Here is an 18,365-nt window from a genome sequence, read left to right as displayed (position 1 = left end):
CATCACTGTGAGCGACCCCTTTCGCATTGTCATTTGATACATTGTTATTATAGAAATATCAATTATACCCTCTCTAATATGGAGGGTTTTTATGGAGGACCACAAGTGTCACAGAAATAGTTAAAAAACCATTTCATTAATTTATAGCTAACTGTACAATAAAAATAGGCATTAATAAATGTATTTACAAATTGATTTATTAATCTATAAATAAATAGACTCAATTACAAAGTAATTACTTATTTGATATTTTAATGTGCAATAAAAAGAGGAATTATAAAAGGAATTTACAAATGAAATATTAATCCATCAATAAATAGTTCAATTTAAAAAGGGATTTACAAAAACAACATTAAAACAGTCAATAAGTACATCATTTTAATTAATTTATAAATAAATAATGGAATTTCAAAATCTATTTGAAAATGCAGTTTAAAAAGAGAAATAAATTACTGGGTTCACAAATTGAATTAAAAATACAGGTTTTAATCAGGCCTTTTAAAGTGCAACTTCCTTTTCCATTTGCATTTCCCTGCTGCTTTTCCTTGTCCTATTAGCTATTTGATTTGCTTAGTCATTTAGCCTCTCCATTTAGCCTTTCCATGACACTGCGCTGGTAAAACGAGGTAAAACAATGCAAGTTAGCTGCAATGTAACAAGCTCTCTGATTGGTTAGAGAGCTGTCTCATACTGTAGTTAGAGGCTCTGGAGCCATGTTGACTCTGCCTGTGCAGTGGGCCTGAGTGGCTGTAGTCTAGCAAGTTGGTCAGTTTTCGGTAGTTTTACATTTGATTTCACATCATGGTGAATTATTGTGTTTGTGCAAATTAATAATAATATAATAAAACTTTATTTATAGAGCACTTATCAAAACAAAGTACAAAGTGCTTCACAACAAGAGAACTAAAATACCACAGTGAATGATGAAATATTAAGAAATAAAATACATAAAATACACAAAAGCAATAAAATAAACAATAAAATAAACAGCCAGTTCAGGTAAAGTCAGGATCTGCTTTCAGATAAAAATGTGTTTTGAGAAGAGACTTAAAAGAAGACACTGACTCAGACAACCTAAATTGGTAACGTTACTGCCACCAAACATGAGCTGTGCACCGTAAAGTCTTGTTTTCTTAAACTTGCTAACTTCCAGATGATTCCGCATAATGATTTCAATAATGAGAAGCAACGTATGGGAAGTATTAGTTGTTGTAAGGCAGCGTAGCTATCTTGTAAAACCCACCAGCTGATAAGGCATAATGGCTAATGTTAGCTAGCATTAGCATCCTATTTTATAAATTCCACATGAGAAATCTGTAACTTCAGTTTGCTAACATTAGAACCCTGAAGTCTCGTTCCAGCTTGGTGACACACAGGTTTGCACAGATAAAACATTTCTAATTCAGTTTCATGTGGTGTCATGTTGGTGTGTTATAGGCTTTGGGAGGTACTATAAGTAATGAAGGGACAGATCAGATGCACCTACACCCAGCTGGGCATGTTCTATAGCAAACAAATCCACTGCTTTTACATAATGTAGGAGGGCAAAATATTAGAAACACCTCAGTATAACGCAACATTATGACTGTGACCTCAATAATCAACATATAATTGAAATGACACATCTCAGACTGAATATCAGCAAAAACTGAGCATTGTCAGCTTCATGCAGGTAGATGTTATGGCAGGGCTGGTTGGTGCTTGGTTTGGTATTGCTGTGGTAAATGTCCCAGATTGTGCCAAGAATTGCTTGCAGTGTTATTTTATAAAGGAGATGCAACACATCAAAATTTGTACTGAAGTAAATCACAGGTAATTCTGTAGAGTAAAAATGATGTTTTGAAAAATGTGTTAAATTCACCAGTTCCATCATGTGAGTCTTTTATCTGCTGTTTCAGCCCAACAGCCATTTTCAAGATATAAAAACACACAAAAGAAAAACATTATAACCCTCATGAAGATAGAATTTATTGCAGGGCTGTTGTATTGGACTGCATTAGTTTTAGCTTGGTGTACCTAATAAACTGGAACTAAGTATTTATTTTATTTGAATATTCTGTCCCGTCAACGGCTAATGGCACTTTTTAGCCACAGGGTGGCAGCGTTGCCTCAACACTTCACACAATACAAGAAAAATTTGGTTTCACAAATGTCCTATATGTTGTCTCTACTTCTGGGTTTATTCCTATGTACAACTTATGAATGGCATAATCTGCCTTTTCTACTTTGATGGTGAGGTGTTTCATATTTTATACATTTTTCCCCCTTCCTTTCCCCAGCATATGCATCAGCCCTCATGGAGTCTCTGAGAGAGGGCGGCTCCAGGTCACCAAAGGCTCTACGAGAGACAAGTGCTGTCTTGTCCTCCACTGCACCTGCCCCCCTTTTCCAGATCCTGCCAGAAGATCACCAAGGATGAGGCAGTTGCCCTGTATCTCGCACGGCGTTCAGGACGTTAAAGTGCAACCAGCACAGATGTTTTGGTTTCCAGTTTTCAGGTTGAGATTATTATAAATCAAATCAAAGTCAGATCAGTCCTACAACTCACATTATCCTCGGCCAAAGACATTCTCGGTCACATTTGTTTATTTGTGAGGTAGCTCAAAAACCTGGTAATGTTTTTGATGATGTAAATATGGACAACTTAGAATAGGGACACAGGAAGTTTTCCAGATTAAGTTTTAATGTCTCCACTTTACTATTTATCTACATAGTAAAGTACTTCTTAGCTGTTCTATTCACAAGTTCAAATAGGTAAAGTCAGCTTTCCACATATCAAGTATATGATTTGAAAGCAATGGTTTCTGGGTTTAGATACCGCTCAGCATCAGTATGTACCTTATTACCTTGGTCCACAAGGCTTTTATTCAAATTCAAACAAGAAAAAAATCAAACAATTCAACAGAGTAATGGATTATCTCTCTCTTACGTACGGTACAGTAACGTTAGAGTGTGGAGTTATAATATGCAGTACGAGATACGACTGCTAAAAGTTGATACTCGTGCATTAGTCTGTTATGGGTAAGTATCAATGCTCCTGCCAGTATTAGACCACCAAAACCGAGTTTCCGTATAGACTGATCCCTGACAGCAAACTTTACAATGCCACCGGGGCTCCAACCTGCAAGCTCTTTAAAATGTCCAACACTGAAGACAAGGGAGAGCAGCGGGGAATGCAAATGGAAAAGGAAGTTGCCCTTTTAAATGCCTGATTAAAATCTGTGAATCCAGTCATTTATTTCTCTTTCATTTTCAAATAGATTTTGAAATTCCAGTATTTATTTATGAATTCATTGATAAATGAATTTTTAAATGATGTACTTATTGACTGTTTTAATGTTTTTGTAAATGATGGATTAATATTTCATTTGTAAATTCTTTTTATAATTCCTCTTTTTGTTGCCCATTAAAATATCAAATAAGGAATTACTTTGTAATTTAGTCTATTTATTTATAGATTAACGAATTTGTATTTTGAATGTGTATTAATATGTATTTTTATTGTACAGTTAGTTATTAATAATATGCTTTATTACTATTTCCGTGACACTTGTGGACACTTTAAGGGCCGAAACTAAATATATAAATACATAAATAATTATATAATTAAATGCTTAAAAAATGAATAAATATATACTTTATAATAAAATGCTTAAATTAATTCATGAATATTGATATAATGTAATGCTTAATACATATATAATTATATAATGAAATTCTTAAATAAATACATAATTATTTAATTGAATGCTTAATTGTCACCATAAATAAATAAATCAGAAATGGATACAGCGTGAATACAGCTTCATTCATTTCTGAGTCGGTCAGGGCCGATACCGTTCCGAAGTTCAGCTCCAGCCAGCATATCTGTTGGCTGCCATTGTAGCACGCAAGATTTCATTAAGATCCGCGCCAGGTGCTGCCTGCATTTAATTATATAGTTATTAATGTATTTATATATTTAGTTTCATACTCTCCACACTCTAAAGCTGCTAAAAACAAATAAGCAATAATCAAAGTTAAAGTAAAAAAAACACATCCTTAGTTATTATTTATAACACTCAGCTTCATCAGGAGTGTGTGGGTGTGGTTAGATCACCTTTGATTGACAGTGCAAACGACCCAACAACTGCAAGCAGATTTGGATTTAAATGTTGCTGAATCCTGATTGGTGCGTGGAAGTATGTGACGTCACCTTTTTATAAGCGAGCCCCGCCCACCTCAAGCTAGTGAGAAGAAAACTGATAAAAACACAAACACAGAAATCTCACGTGAAACAACCAAATCTGTTCAGAACATCATGTGTTAATGTAGAATCCATCATTCATGGTAAGAAGCTGACTGTGAGCACAGATTTTCAGGGCCTTTCAAACACACGACTGAAGACAAGCCAGTGGGGCGAGGTACTTCTAGTCAGCCTGAATCATTTCAGAAGCATGGACACCAGGATACTAACAGCAAGGAAATGACACGTGATTCCAGAAAGGTCTTCGACCACTTTGATGTGCACTGGAAAGAACTGACATTTTCGCTAACACACTTCAATGAAAACCCCATCTGAAGGCTTAATGCTTTAAAGGGAAAGCATGTATAAATAAAGTCTCAAATGCAAAGATTTCGTGCTATTGTTAAGATGGGTATTTGTTGCAGTTTGCATCTACTTACCCCTTTCAAGGGTGATAATCTCATAGGAAACCAAATGTTACTTATGCTGTACTATAAGCTGTACAGTGCTATGGTGTTATTAAATCCAGACAGCAGTGTCATGGATCAGGGGGAAATCTGGCTCTGATGGGGCAGAGGACCAGGAATGCTGCTGAAGTGTCCCTGAGCAAGAGACTGAATCTCCACCAGTTCCAGGGCTTCTGTAGCTGACCCTGACCCCTGACTGTGGACCTCTCCAAAAGGTTACATCATGTTCTTTAAATGGGTAATAAAAACGGATGAATCGCAGTTTTCTTATACACTCCTCTGCACATCACTACAGGCTTAAAGCAGGTTCACTCATTTCTTTCACGTGATTACAGAGCTCCCTGCTGGTCACCAGAGGAACTGTCACCTGCTGCATCAAGAAAAAAACACATTCACAGACTCACCGTGGGAGAGGCTAAAGGAAGCTCCCCAGGTCAATAAAACTGAATGCTGTTGTAAAAAAAAGGAGGAATGGTGTCAGCACAAGACCAAAATGATAAAAAGGTGAATATACAGTACCTTTGACACTGTCTCTTCTTCACACCCTTGTCTTTACCCATGCCCACAGCTTTCAAACTCCATGCCTGCGGTTTGTAACACAGACTTCTGTGGTAAATTTGTAGTGTCCACGTCCACGCTGAGATAACCCGGATGACATCCTATGACATCATCAGGGTTATTTTCTCAGGCTTGACAAAGCTCCTCCAGAGCCACATAAGAGATTATACAACTGTTTTCACAGACTGAGTAGTACTCCTCATGATCAGTAAAGTAATTGTTTTGTGGAGAAGCGCTGTAATATATGGAGATGAAATGAGATTTCTTTAAAAATGCCTCTAATACAGTCCCAGGGTGATTCTATAAAACTTTATTTCCAGAATGTATTTATTTTAGTTGGCAGCGCTCACAGATCCAAAAGGGCTCATTTGCAGATATGTTTGGCTTTAGAGATCTTCTTTTTTATTAATTTTTGGCAATTTTACCTTTATGGGATAGGATGATAGTGAAGACATGAACAGAAAACATGGGGAGAGACAGGAGGGTTTGCCATGCAGAGGTTACCGGCTGCAATCAGTCCAGGGATGGTGAGCTCTCCAGGACCCTCCTGGCTCATACGGATCTCACAAATAATGATAGTGCCAGAGATGTAGTGCGTTCACCTCCAGTGAGTTTAACTAACTTTTATTCATGGGACATACTGTAGACAGAAACAGTTATGTGCTGAACTCACAGTGTGCGTCTTTAAAGGTCAACCTGAAATGACTGACATGAAAACAAAAAACTCACTTGTTTTTCAGTGGTGATCAGTGACAACAGAGCCAAGCTGTGCTGAGGTGTGTGTGTTGTGATGCCTCTCTCTAACAGCAGAGGGCAGCACAGTTACATATCAGTCCTCTTATCCAACATTCGTCTTCCCAAGTGCAGAGGGACGAGCTTTGGTGTGGCCAGGGTCACTCATTATGACACAGCATGAAGTGATACTTATATTATTACATACCTATATTAGTATTAATAACATATCTAACACTATTTTATTTTACATTTCATTATACTACTTATGTCACTATATAACAATACTGTAGTACTATATTGTTATTATTGTGCATTATATTATTATATTATATGCTATATCATAGTATTCTCTTCGATTTCTATTATATATACTTCATATAATTGTGTTGTTACTGTATTGTGTGTATAATACATATACTACACATATATTTAACATTAATTATTTTATATGTATAACTGATTTATTTCAGAAAGTTCTTCATCTGCCTGTGTGCTGCTGGAACCTGTGAATCTCCCCTGGGGGATCAATGAAGTCTTACCTTATCTTAGTATGGTTGATACCGATGTTTTGGGGTTTATAAATCATCTTCAGGCCATTTTCCCTTCAAAACCTATTTTCCTGATATTTTTGGAAAGAGACATCATTACATCCAGCCAGGTCTGATGAGGACAGTCATATTATACTGTACGAGCTCAGCTGTTAGCACAGCTCAGTCAGATCAATGAAAAACTGGTTTCAGAGTGGACAGTATGTGGAAACAGATGCGATCGGCTTCCTAATGTCTGTCAGTTGCACAGATGCTCCAGATGTTCCAGATGTGTATCACATCAACCCATTCAGCTCCATAACTAAAATTTGGAAATTTCCTTTGACCCAAATTTTGTCTTGATATTGATCTTCTGATGAAACCATAATGCTGAAAGTAGCTTTTCTTATCACACGAAAAAGAATGAATAACTATTTTTAATTTTTGGCACAGACGTGTGAGACTCATATTTGTATAAATGAAGTATTAAGTCCATTGGTTTTAATTCATCTTAATAGTTTGAACGTTTGATAATAAAGCTCAGGATTGACATTTTTAGGAGAACGTACACACAGACATATGGTTTATATAGGAGCCTCACACACATATGTGCATTTCTGTCATTTTTTCAAAGGTAGTCATTCTCTCTTTTGTCGTGTCAAGAAATCGTGCTAAAATGTCAATTCCAATACAATTCCACGTTTCAAGACTTTTCTAGAATCAGTGCCATTTTCTTACTAAGTCTGACTTGCCTAGATACATTTATAAAGGAAAACATACAATTCACCATTCAGCAATACAATGCTTGGTAAACAAGGTATGTGAACCAATAACATCTGATAATATTCTGGTCACTTGACGCCAAAAACAATGGACATCTGGACATGTAAAAAGTATGTGGCTATTTATGCTTATAGATTTTTGATTACAAAGGGAGCATATTGGACTTGGAATCATCTTTAGGTGACAGCATCTCTGAGTTTATTAATCTATGAATCACGTCATACTGTAATAGTTGGTGATTGCAACTGTACAGAGTTAAAGAAAGATTGCAACATAGTTTTTTTTCCAATTAATAGTCTGTCCATGTTTTAATAAATCTACATTCCATACAGACACTATACCTACAGTATACACCCATGCAATTTTTGTTGCATTTTCATAGATATGAGATGAGAGGCCAGATCCACTAATTCAAATTTCAACCATGGGATATGATGCCAGTGGGTGATTCCAAGGTACTCCATGGGTTTGCATGACAGTGCATAATTGTAAAAAAAATAAAAAGATGAATAGGTAAATTATATGTGCATTTCAATTCTTGGAAAATCATATTGTACTTTATAATAAGTGAAAGATAATGTATTGCTCTGGTTTGGCAGTGAGAAAAATAGTTTTATTTCCAATACATAAGAATTTATAATGAAATACTGGTGTATAGCACTAACAGCACATTTGTTTACAATAATCATACAAAGTAAAGAGCTAATTTGATACAGATATATTGCAGCTTGGTGGTTTTCTTTGCTCCACAGAACACCTAAATGTGCACAATATACAGTAAAATTGTGGGTGAAGCCCTGAGACCTACCTGTGTGTATTACTCCTGAATCGTCTTTTCAGGCAAAACAGCGCAGAGGACATCTAATACCAACAAATGACTGAAATAAAACACTTTGTCCCAGTAGACTAAACAGACTAAACAGCAGCCTGTGTCATCCTGACACCAAACAACCACACCTTGATAAATCTACCAGAATTTGGTTCAAATATTTGAACAAGCCCAAGGTGCGTTCGATTTACTTGGCAGGACACAGCTGACTGAACAAAACATGTATTGAAATCAGCTAAACCTCCATATTTACTCAAAGGATAAGGCTGGTGTTATTCTATATTTTTCTTTATTGTCAAGTAATTCCATAAAAAGACCAAACCAACAATATGTTAGTCCTTAGTCCTCAATACTCTCTGACTTGCCTCCCCTGTCTGTTGACCCAAGTACAACAGCTCACAAATAAATCATTTCATTTCTTTAAAAGGCTCAGTCGTTTCCTAAAACAGCTGGTCACTGTAGTTTTTATTAAACAGTACTCAAACAGGAGGAGGTGCATTTGTTGGGGACTATTTTCAGCAGCGGAATAATCCACATTTGGTGTGGTATTTACGGCAACAGAGGGGTGTATATGTGTCACAGTCTGTCATGTTCTCTCCAGCCACTCTCCTTCACTCTGCACTCCCTCACCTGAGTACTAATGCAAATCACCTGTCACCTATCTCACACCTGCACGTAATCAGCCACTCTACTCCCCTATATAACTCAGCTCCTCGCCAACGCCTTGGACTCCCTTTTCCTGAGCAAACTACTACCAGTACCTCGTCTTCGGCTCCTTCGTGCTCCTGGTCTCCTGGTGTGTGGCACTCCAGCTCCAGTCCCCGTGCGTCTCCAGCCCTCCGTGAGTTATCCACTCCAGCTCCTGGTCCCGTGCGTCTTCCGTGAGTGTAGCTCCAGTCTCCTGACCTGTGTGGACCTAATACTCAGAGCTCCGCCACCTCCATTCCAAGGACCGTATACTTTCTTCCATTCACTATCAACGTACTTGTGTCAGAATAAACTCTATCATACCTGCCTTGTGTCTCCGGCCAGTTCTGTCCGTAACAATATGAGACTGAGTCAAAATAAACTACAGTGTGTGTGTTCATGGTGATGAAGGAACTTTTCACCCTGTGCAACAGTGTGGCTCACTGATGTGTTTCCAACAATGAAGCTCTGAGGAAGAAGACATATCAGGCTGTGGATACACACATAATACTTGTTACTACGATACATTCACTGTTGGTTTGGGTCTTTGGGGTTTATTTACTGTAAGAAAAATATAGAATATCACCAGACGTATCTTTTAATAACAGTAGCCTATTGGTCAGTGTTCATGAGAATGAGGCTACTGTTTCTCTTGGTTCAACATAGAAAAAAATCACCATTTCAATTCAGTGTTTTAGTAAGTCAAGATTGTAGTTTATTGTTGCTTTACAGTAACAGTCATCAGTTCTCACAGTTTATTTCAGCTCAGTTTGTCAGACACTGTACCTTTAAAGAGTACACACACACACAGGCCCCAATAACATGTGATCTGTATCTGGATGCGTTATCTGTATAAAGACAGCCGATCTATGGGTCTTTGCATTTACACCTGGTGATAAAATGCGTTCTTGTTATCTCAATTGTGCCGTGTCATCGGATTTCAATATGCAAATTAGTTAGGCAGGGCTGGGGGACTGGTCAACAGACATGGCGAGCCCCAGGTCGAGGGAAGCAATGTGTCCAGACACAGATCGCATTTTAATGGCAGGTGTAACTGGGGTAATATACACACACACTAAAACAACATGAAGGGAGTGATGAGAGCAGTGTTCCACTGATGTCAATGGGGGTTAAAGCTGTCCACGTTTTGCCAAGACATTCACTGTCACCTACATTTGACCTCTTTTTTTTTTAGATGAAGAAAAATGTTCAGAATTACATTCTGTAGACAACGACATGTCTCAAACCCCGTGTTGACACGGAGGATAAAGACAGTAATACTAACACCATTAATGATACAGATAAGAATGACTGGACCACATCTGATTTTACTGTAGTCAGTACTTTCATGGGGAGTATTAAGGGTCCAAAAGGATAAAGTCACTCTAGGATAGACAGTGATATTCAACATGTGGACTGTAGTTTCAATCTGTATCTTCACCCAGTTTGACCAGAAAAATGGATGGACTGAAATTCAAATTCAGGGTTTGGATGAATAGGACATTGATGCAGCACAACAGTTCTTTCAGTTTGATATTTGACGGTCTCATGCAAGGAGAGGTTAAGTGTGAACATTTGAGAGTTTGACAGACGTCATTACCCACAGTTCATGTAATGTGAGTTTGGCTAACTAAATGTGTTTTGAGTGTATGGTGAGATGAAGATGTGGAGGAGGTTTAAGCAGCAGCTGATGTCAGATCTCCCTGCATGGAGCACTCACACACTGCTGAACCCAGCTGTATCCACTTCCACACCAGAATATAACCTAAACAGTCTTAACATACTCATTAAAAGGTAAATATTATACCATTTCATGCATTTTATTAGATTGAAATCAATGTAAACCCAACCTCCAACTCATTATTCCTAAACTCCTGTTTATTTTCCCTTATATACTGACATAAAGCTAGTCATTACAGAGCAAATAGTATCAAACTACTGTCGAGTTACTCGATAGGCGAATCCGGCGGCTGATTTATGTGTTGCACTCTCGCGTGCCTCCGCCATTATTACAGAGGGAAACTAAACACATTCACACTGACAGTGAAAGCAAAAATGTTTGGGTTAATCGGAACATGATTAACAGTAGTCTCTGTAAATGTGGAAGTTATTCAGTCTCAAAACGCTGTTCTGAAATGAATTATGACAAAGGCAGTGGGGAAATATAACATAAACACAAGCTTCTGTCTGACCGTGACAGTCTGGATGTGACAGCTCTGTGTGGAAGAGCAAATTAAAGAGAGACAGGAGTTGCAGATTCAAATCATCAAAGTCCATGATTCTTTGCTTTGTAATCAGAAGACATGCACCATTAAATAAAAATCAGACACATTCGAGCCTGGGAACGTAGTGCCAAGCTAGCGAGAGATACGCAGGGGTGGCGGCTCCCCATGGGCACTGTGTAACCAGATCACTCGGTCTTTAATGGTCCCTCGCCTGTCCTTTGTCGGCAGGCCGCTCATAATGTGATCAAAACATGAGAGTTTAATAAAAACCGAGATTTAGGAGAGCAAAATAGATTTCCTGGAGCAGAGCCTTGTGGCTTCCCCCCCCCCCCAAGACACAGTATGTTGTTGGATCAGCTGATAGCAGCCCAGAAAAAGACATCTAGTTGTCTGTTGAAACTGGACTGAATATCATTGAAAAGTTTTTATATAACATTTATTTTAATGGCATTTGATGCCTATATTTTCAACTCATAACGGGTTCTACAGCATCTCTTGGACAGATTTCTTGGCAAAAGTGCTTAAAAAGTGAAATTCTTTACATATATTACATTGTTATATTAGGGTTTACCAGTGAGGAGCCACCACAGGTTCAGTTTATTTTATATATATATATTTATATGAAGATATTTACCGTTCATGTTGACCTCATTTTCAGATTCATTGGATTTAAAATAAAATATTAAGTTAGAAGTACAGTTTGTAAACTGTGTGTTGAACTTGTCCAGTAGGTCTACTGCAGTACATTCAGTCTGTAACACATAATGACCAGCCTCAGGTGTCTGCACATAATGTGTATGCAACACAGTACACACACAACACATGGGTGTATGCTGAGTGTGTGAAGCTCGGTCACACTCTGTCTCTCGGTACAGTTTTTTGTGTGTGTGTGTGTGTGTCCAGGTACATCTGTGGTTCATGTTTCCACTTGTTTTAACAGCAGAGGCTGGCCGGTTGTAAAGCCTCCTATCATCTAACACACACACACTCGCAGATTAGCACAATAATACTCAAGACATACCTACAGTACACACACACACACACACAGGCACAGGGAGGATGATACTCACATACACATATACAATTAGAATGAGATGGGCGAGAGGTTATGCAGAAATGGACACACCTACACACACACACACACACACACACACAAACAAAGCACACAGTGAAGGTGTGAGATCAGTAGTTTCTTTTTCCACCTTCAGTCTGCAGCTGATCTACAACCACATCAACTTTCCTTCTCTCCCTCTATTCCACTCTTCACACCTCTTCTTTCTTCCCTCCTGTAAAGAAAAAGAAATATGGATCAGATAAAAAGAAAAGAAAAAGAGAAACCAGATGTGCTCTACGGCTGAGTAAAACTTCAGAAAGAGGGGGATTTTGAGAAGAGAGAGAACTTTTATGCACTGAGGTCACTTACTGGGATTATTCTAGAGGACTGATGGGGTTTTTTTTTGCTTATGAGTTCTGATTTGATTTTGAGTTTGTATTGATTTTGCATCTCTAGTCGATCAAGGCAAGCAATAATAAACTGTTATAAGGGCTGTAGTAGTGAGGGGAGAAAAGAGGGCTGAGATATGCTGAGATTTCCGATTGTCCAGACTTCATTACTGATTATCCTTATAACCACTACAGATGTATGTGTTTACTTGTTATTTGTGCAGGTGTGACAATGGATGTATTAAAGGGGAAAGGGAGCCCACTGAGGTTGCATATGTATGGGGCCCAGATTTTTGTGCTATTCCATTGTCTGTAACAGCTTCAGGACTTACTGTTACAGGTCCAGGAAAAATTTTAAATGGCTGCAAAAAAGGACTTCTCCAATACTTTTGTTATTTTGAAATAACAAAATCTGAGTTTTAAAAAAACTAAATGTTAAACCTACGTATGTGTGTAGTTAACACGTACATCGTTAAAACAACCAGAAATTTGAAAATTCTGTTCAACACATTTTTACACTGTCTCAGTCTTGTAGTCCACTGTTGTGGACATGAAAAGAATGGATTTTGCCTCATTTCTGCATGGCAGAGAGGTAAGAAAAAGCCCATTCTGGTTTCCTGCCACCTCCTCTGACAACTGTGATAAGTTTCTAAATTTCTTTGTTGGCAAGATCAATGGTCTCAGATCACATTTCAACCATGACATATTTCACTCTGATCAAGTCACCTCTCCTATTTTGCTGTTTGAGTTCAGCCCTATTTCCATCCAAGATTTATCTGATATAGTTTCTCATCTGCATCCGTCATCCTGCCCTACTGATATCCCTACTAAATTTCTTAAAGAGGTCCTGCCTGTCATTGCCCTGTCTTCTCTCTACTGTCATTCAATCTCTCTCGCCTGGATGCATTCCTGACTATTTCAAGACAGCCAGTGTCTTCCCCCTCCTCAAAAAAACATCCCTAGATACACCCCGTTTTAGCTAACTACAGGCCCATATGCAAACTTCCTTTCATTTCTAAGGTTCTGGAAAAAGTTGTCACTCACCAGCTTCTTCAACTGGTTGAGAGACATAATATCGTTGATAAATTTCAATCGGGCTTCTATCAAAAACACAGCACTGAAACAGCACTGCTTAGAGTAACGAATGATATTCTCATACGTGCAGATAAAGGGGAATATTCAAAATTAATTTTACTTGACTTATCTGCCGCCTTTGACACCATTGATCATGCCATTTTGACTGACAGTTTACTAAACTGGATAGGGATCTCTGGAACTGCACGCAAATGGTTTTCATCATACTTGTCTGACAGACACATCACTGTTCACATTAACAATTATATGTCTTGGACCTATTCTGTTTTCACTGTATATGCCTCCTCTGGGTCATTTGCTTTACTCCTCCAGTGGTGTACTGTGTCTTATCATTGCTATGCCGATGACACACAACTATACTTCTCAGTTAAACCAAATAACCTCAATAACCTTACCACCCTTCATGACTGCCTAGCTTCTTTTACAAATTGGAAGTCTCATAATTTCCTCCATCTAAATTCTGACAAAACTGAGGTCCTTGTGATCGGCCCCGATTACTTTACTAAGGAGCTCAATCACTATAGTGGTCCCCTCACTTACAACATCAACACTGCCACCAAGAATCTTGGCATTCTTTTTGACCATCATTTGAACTTTGAGCCCCATATCACTAAGCTCATTCAGTCTTGTCTCTTTCAGTTGAGAAATATTGCAAAAATCAATCAGCCAAAAACATGGAACTTCTAGTACATACCCTAATCTTTTCTCATTTAGACTACTGTAACTCCCTCTTTACTTGCATTACTCAGTCCTCTCTAGCCCGTCTTCAATTAGTGCAAAATGCAGCAGCGAGACTATCAACAAAAAAACTAGCCATCGGTCCCACATTACCCCAGTTCTTGCCTCCCTTCACTGGCTTCCAGTATAACACAGAATCGATATCAAAATCTTACTAATCACATGCAAGGCCTTGCATGACCTGGCCCCTGCATATATAGCAGAGTTGCTGAGTCCATAATCAAGCTCTCGGCCATTCCGATCATCTGATCTAGGCCTTTTATCTGTTCCTTCCCCTGGAACAGCCTTCCCCATTCCATCAGATCCACTTAATCTGTAGTTTATGTAAACTCATTTCTATAGGTTAGCCTTTTTATAAATACTCTCCGTTTGCCTTTAGTTTTGTTTATTTTTGTCATATGCTTTAATATCGGCGTATGTGTATGTATGTTTGTATTTATGTATACTTGTATGTGTATGTGCGTATTTTATCTTATATGTGAAGCACTTTGTAACTGTGTGTTTTAGACATTCGTGTTCCCCTCAGGATGAATTATAATAACTTTGGTGGGCCCTTAATTTTTCATCTAGCGCCATCATCAGGTCAAAATGATAATTTGTCCAGTACTTTGGTTTATGACCAAATACCTGCAAATCTAATGGCATTTCCATCAGCCTATTGCTAATTAGCATATGTCATCATGCTAACACACTAAACTAAGATGGCGAACATGGTAAACATACCTGCTTAACATCAGCATGTTATCTTTGTTATTGTGAGCATGTTAGCATGCTAATATTATCATTTAGCTCCAAACACCACTGTGCCTACAGCCTCACAGAGCTGCTAGCATGTATGTGGACACTTAGTCTTGTTTCTTCATAGGGTGGACAAAGAAGGTTCAGGTGGAGTCTTTAATAATGCTAATTACACCCACTGTGAGCTACCACTACAAAAGTTAAACATTTCATATCATATCCATTTGTCCATTTTACCTTAATAATGCAGCACTGTGTTTGAAGAGACAATGCTAGCAAAGTAAAAAAGTACTGTTAGCCAGTATCAGCCAGTATTTAGCCGGTGCTTGACTCACATACAGTTCGGCTCCCATTCATTGTTTTGTACCCGGCTTCCCATTCATTATTATCCAACTCTCTCAATAACGCCCAATACACATTTGAAACCATTGCTCCTAGCCCGAGTTGTATCACAAACCTTAAACCTTTGCAGGCAAACAAAGCTAGCAAGCATGTCAACTTTAACAAATGAACCAAACATGCTGATCAATTTAACATTATTCAACCATTTAAAACAAGTTGGGAAGGAAGCAACATTTATATATAAACCTAATAAAAAATTCTGGGGTTCAAGCCAACACAGACTGTTGGAAGTTTAAAGCTTTTGATCTGGACCTGGTCAAATGTGGCCTAGATGTGACAAAAGCAGTGAAATCTTCACTGCTTTTGTCACAAATATCACAAATAGAATGAAGAAAACAAACAATTTCTGATTCATAGTCTGATTTGTGTTATGCCATGCACAGTTTTTGCCCTTGTAGCGTCCCCCCGGCTCATATTTCTGTGGAAGCACATGCACATCATTTCCAGTTATTTGGCTAAGGTTCGTGTTTCTAGCTCATTCCAGCTAATAAACCAGCACAAACATAATAGGGTTTCAACCCCTTCATGTTGCAGGGTAGTCAAGCTGGGGAACCAGGAAAGCAGGATCCGGAGGCAGGACAGGAGCAACTCAGGAGGTCGGCGACGAAGGCGAAATCCCTCCGGAGGCCGGACTGGAGACCGGCGGAGAAGGCGAAACCCCTCTGGAGGTCGGAGGCGTGGCTGGAGCTCAAGATCGGGGTCTGGTAACAGTGCAGCAGGGATGGAGGCCGGCGACGGAGGGACTGGCAGCGGAGCTGGTGGAGACAGTGATGCCAGGGCACCAGGAGGCTGCTGCTCAGGTGGATCAGGAGATTGCTGCTGCGATCCAGCAGCGGCAGGAGTGTGCTGCAACCCAGAGAGTTCAGGGAGCAGCTGCAGCACAGAGGGTTCCGGAAGCTGCTGCAGCTCAGGGGAATCCACGCTTCTTTCTGGAGGGTTTTCCAGAAGGTGCCTCGAAGACAGGAACAGGCTGAGATGTAAGCTAGTTAGCAGGCTGAAGCGCAGAGTGGAGACTAGCACGCAGGAGGTAGGCATGCAGGCATATCAGCTGGGAACTAGTAGGCTGGGGTGCAGGCAGATGAGCAGCAGGGTTAGCTGGGCGGCTAGCAGACTGGGAACCAAGCTGATAGCTGCGAGGACCTCCAAAAGCCAGGCGGGTACCCAGTTACGGGTTCGGAGCTGGGACCAGCTCAGGACAGGCAGTTTGCAGGCTAATGTACCTGAGCATGACTGACAGAGGGCTAGTAGGCAGGGATGCAGGCTAGCAGACTGGAGTGAAGGCTGGGAGCTAGCAGGCTAGAGGCTTGAAGGCTCAGAAGTTGGTACTTGCAGGTGGCTGGCCAACTCCAAGCTAAGCCCAGAATCAGATTTGCCTAGAGAATCCAGGTAGGGCTGCAAACTTTGCTTGAGGTTGGCAATCACAGTTAAGTTCTCTGCCATAACCGGAAAGATCGAAAGCCTGGGTCTTGACAAAAATTGTTTTCTCCATTAATGTCCTAATGTCCATGGAGTTTTCAATGGATAAGTGTAATCTCTCAAGAAATGAGCACACCTCTTTAAACTCTTCCATGAGAGATATGACATCTGCTGGGTCCATGTTTGGTCCATTCATACTGTTGTAGGGTAGTCAAGCCGGGGAACCAGGAAAGCAGGAGTAGGACCCAAATGCAGACACATAGGCAGAGTGGGTGCAGTTTAGTGACACTTAATTAAACAAAAAGGTACAAAGCGTACGGGTTGGGGAGACAGGCAAAAGTCAAATCCAAAGAAGCAGTACAAACAGGCAAACAAATCCAAAGGCAGGCAGAAAAGTCCAAAAGTTCAATCCATGGGGAAGGTCCAGGAAAAACAAAGATCAAAAACATCACAACAAGGCTGGGATGCCTGACATGAGGTACAAAGACGACCTGATAAAGAAACAAGGGAAGCACAATGACTAAATACACTCAGGTGAGAGGAGATAACGAGACACAGGTGTAATTAATTAGGGTGGGACAAACAATCAAAACTGGAGGGAAACGCAACCAAAGACAGGAAGTGGAACAACAAGACATATGAGGGGAGGAGACTATTACAAAATAAAACAGGAAGTAACAGGATAAAAACCATGACACTTTGGGGCTTGAACCCCTAACTACAACAGTTACCAGCCAGCAGTGACTAATATTTCCATTTCAAGGATAATTTAAGGGGTGCACGGTGGCAGAGCGGCTACAGCTCCTGCCTCCCAATAAGGAGATCGTGGGTTCGTGGGTTCGATTCCCGGACCGGACCAACATCACACAATCTCTCTGGGTGGAGTCTGCATGTCCTCCCCGTGTTACCGTGGGTTCTCTCCGGGTTCCTCCCACCGTCCAAAGACATGCATGTGTAGGTTAATTGATAACTCTAAATTGCCCGTATTGAATGAATGTGTGAGTGAATGGTTGTCTGTCCTTGTCTGTGTCTGTGTTCGCCCTGCGACGAGTTGGCCACTGTCCAGGGTGTGCCCTGCCTAAGGCCCGAAGTCACTGGGATAGGCTCCAGTCACCCGCGACCCCCTAACGGGGACCAAGCGGTAGAAAATGGATGGATGGATGGATGGATGGATGGATAATTTAACTCATATTATTCGGATTTTCGCCACTTAAGTTGTGGATCCAACCTGCATGTGCTACCATGTAACGTGACTTGGGTGTGTGTTCACAGCGTTTCCACAACATAACAGAGAGCAGCCTATTCAAAATACTCTCATCCACAAACTACTATTTGAACGTTAATATGATCTTGATGAACTTAGCCCTTTCAGATGACAATGTTATCCATTTTGGGGAGCTCTGATAGATAGCCTAGTAGTTCATTCTCAGTTAAAAGAAAATAGGAGGATGTTGAAATAAATGTCCAGGACAACACAAGATTTTCCAGGACATTTTA

At 39.7% G+C, this 18,365-nt stretch overlaps 1 protein-coding gene across 3 annotated transcripts in view; it reads right to left on the bottom strand.

The window, feature by feature from the left end:
- Nucleotides 1-9,503: 9,503 nt before the first annotated feature.
- ca8 (carbonic anhydrase VIII) overlaps nucleotides 9,504-18,365 on the bottom strand; it is a 36,178-nt gene continuing 27,316 nt past the window's right edge. For 2 of the 3 annotated variants that reach the window (XM_044219368.1, XM_044219366.1), the window contains exon 9: nucleotides 9,504-12,322. The gene's annotated coding sequence lies outside the window, so the exon portion shown is untranslated. Of the gene's footprint in view, nucleotides 12,323-17,207; nucleotides 17,360-18,365 lie in introns of those variants that run through there. The other variant, XM_044219367.1, reaches the window with a different exon arrangement.

The sequence above is a fragment of the Siniperca chuatsi genome, linkage group LG13 (assembly GCF_020085105.1).
Source record: "Siniperca chuatsi isolate FFG_IHB_CAS linkage group LG13, ASM2008510v1, whole genome shotgun sequence".
NCBI lineage: Eukaryota > Metazoa > Chordata > Actinopteri > Centrarchiformes > Sinipercidae > Siniperca > Siniperca chuatsi.
This window is presented reverse-complemented; position numbering and strand designations above follow the sequence as displayed.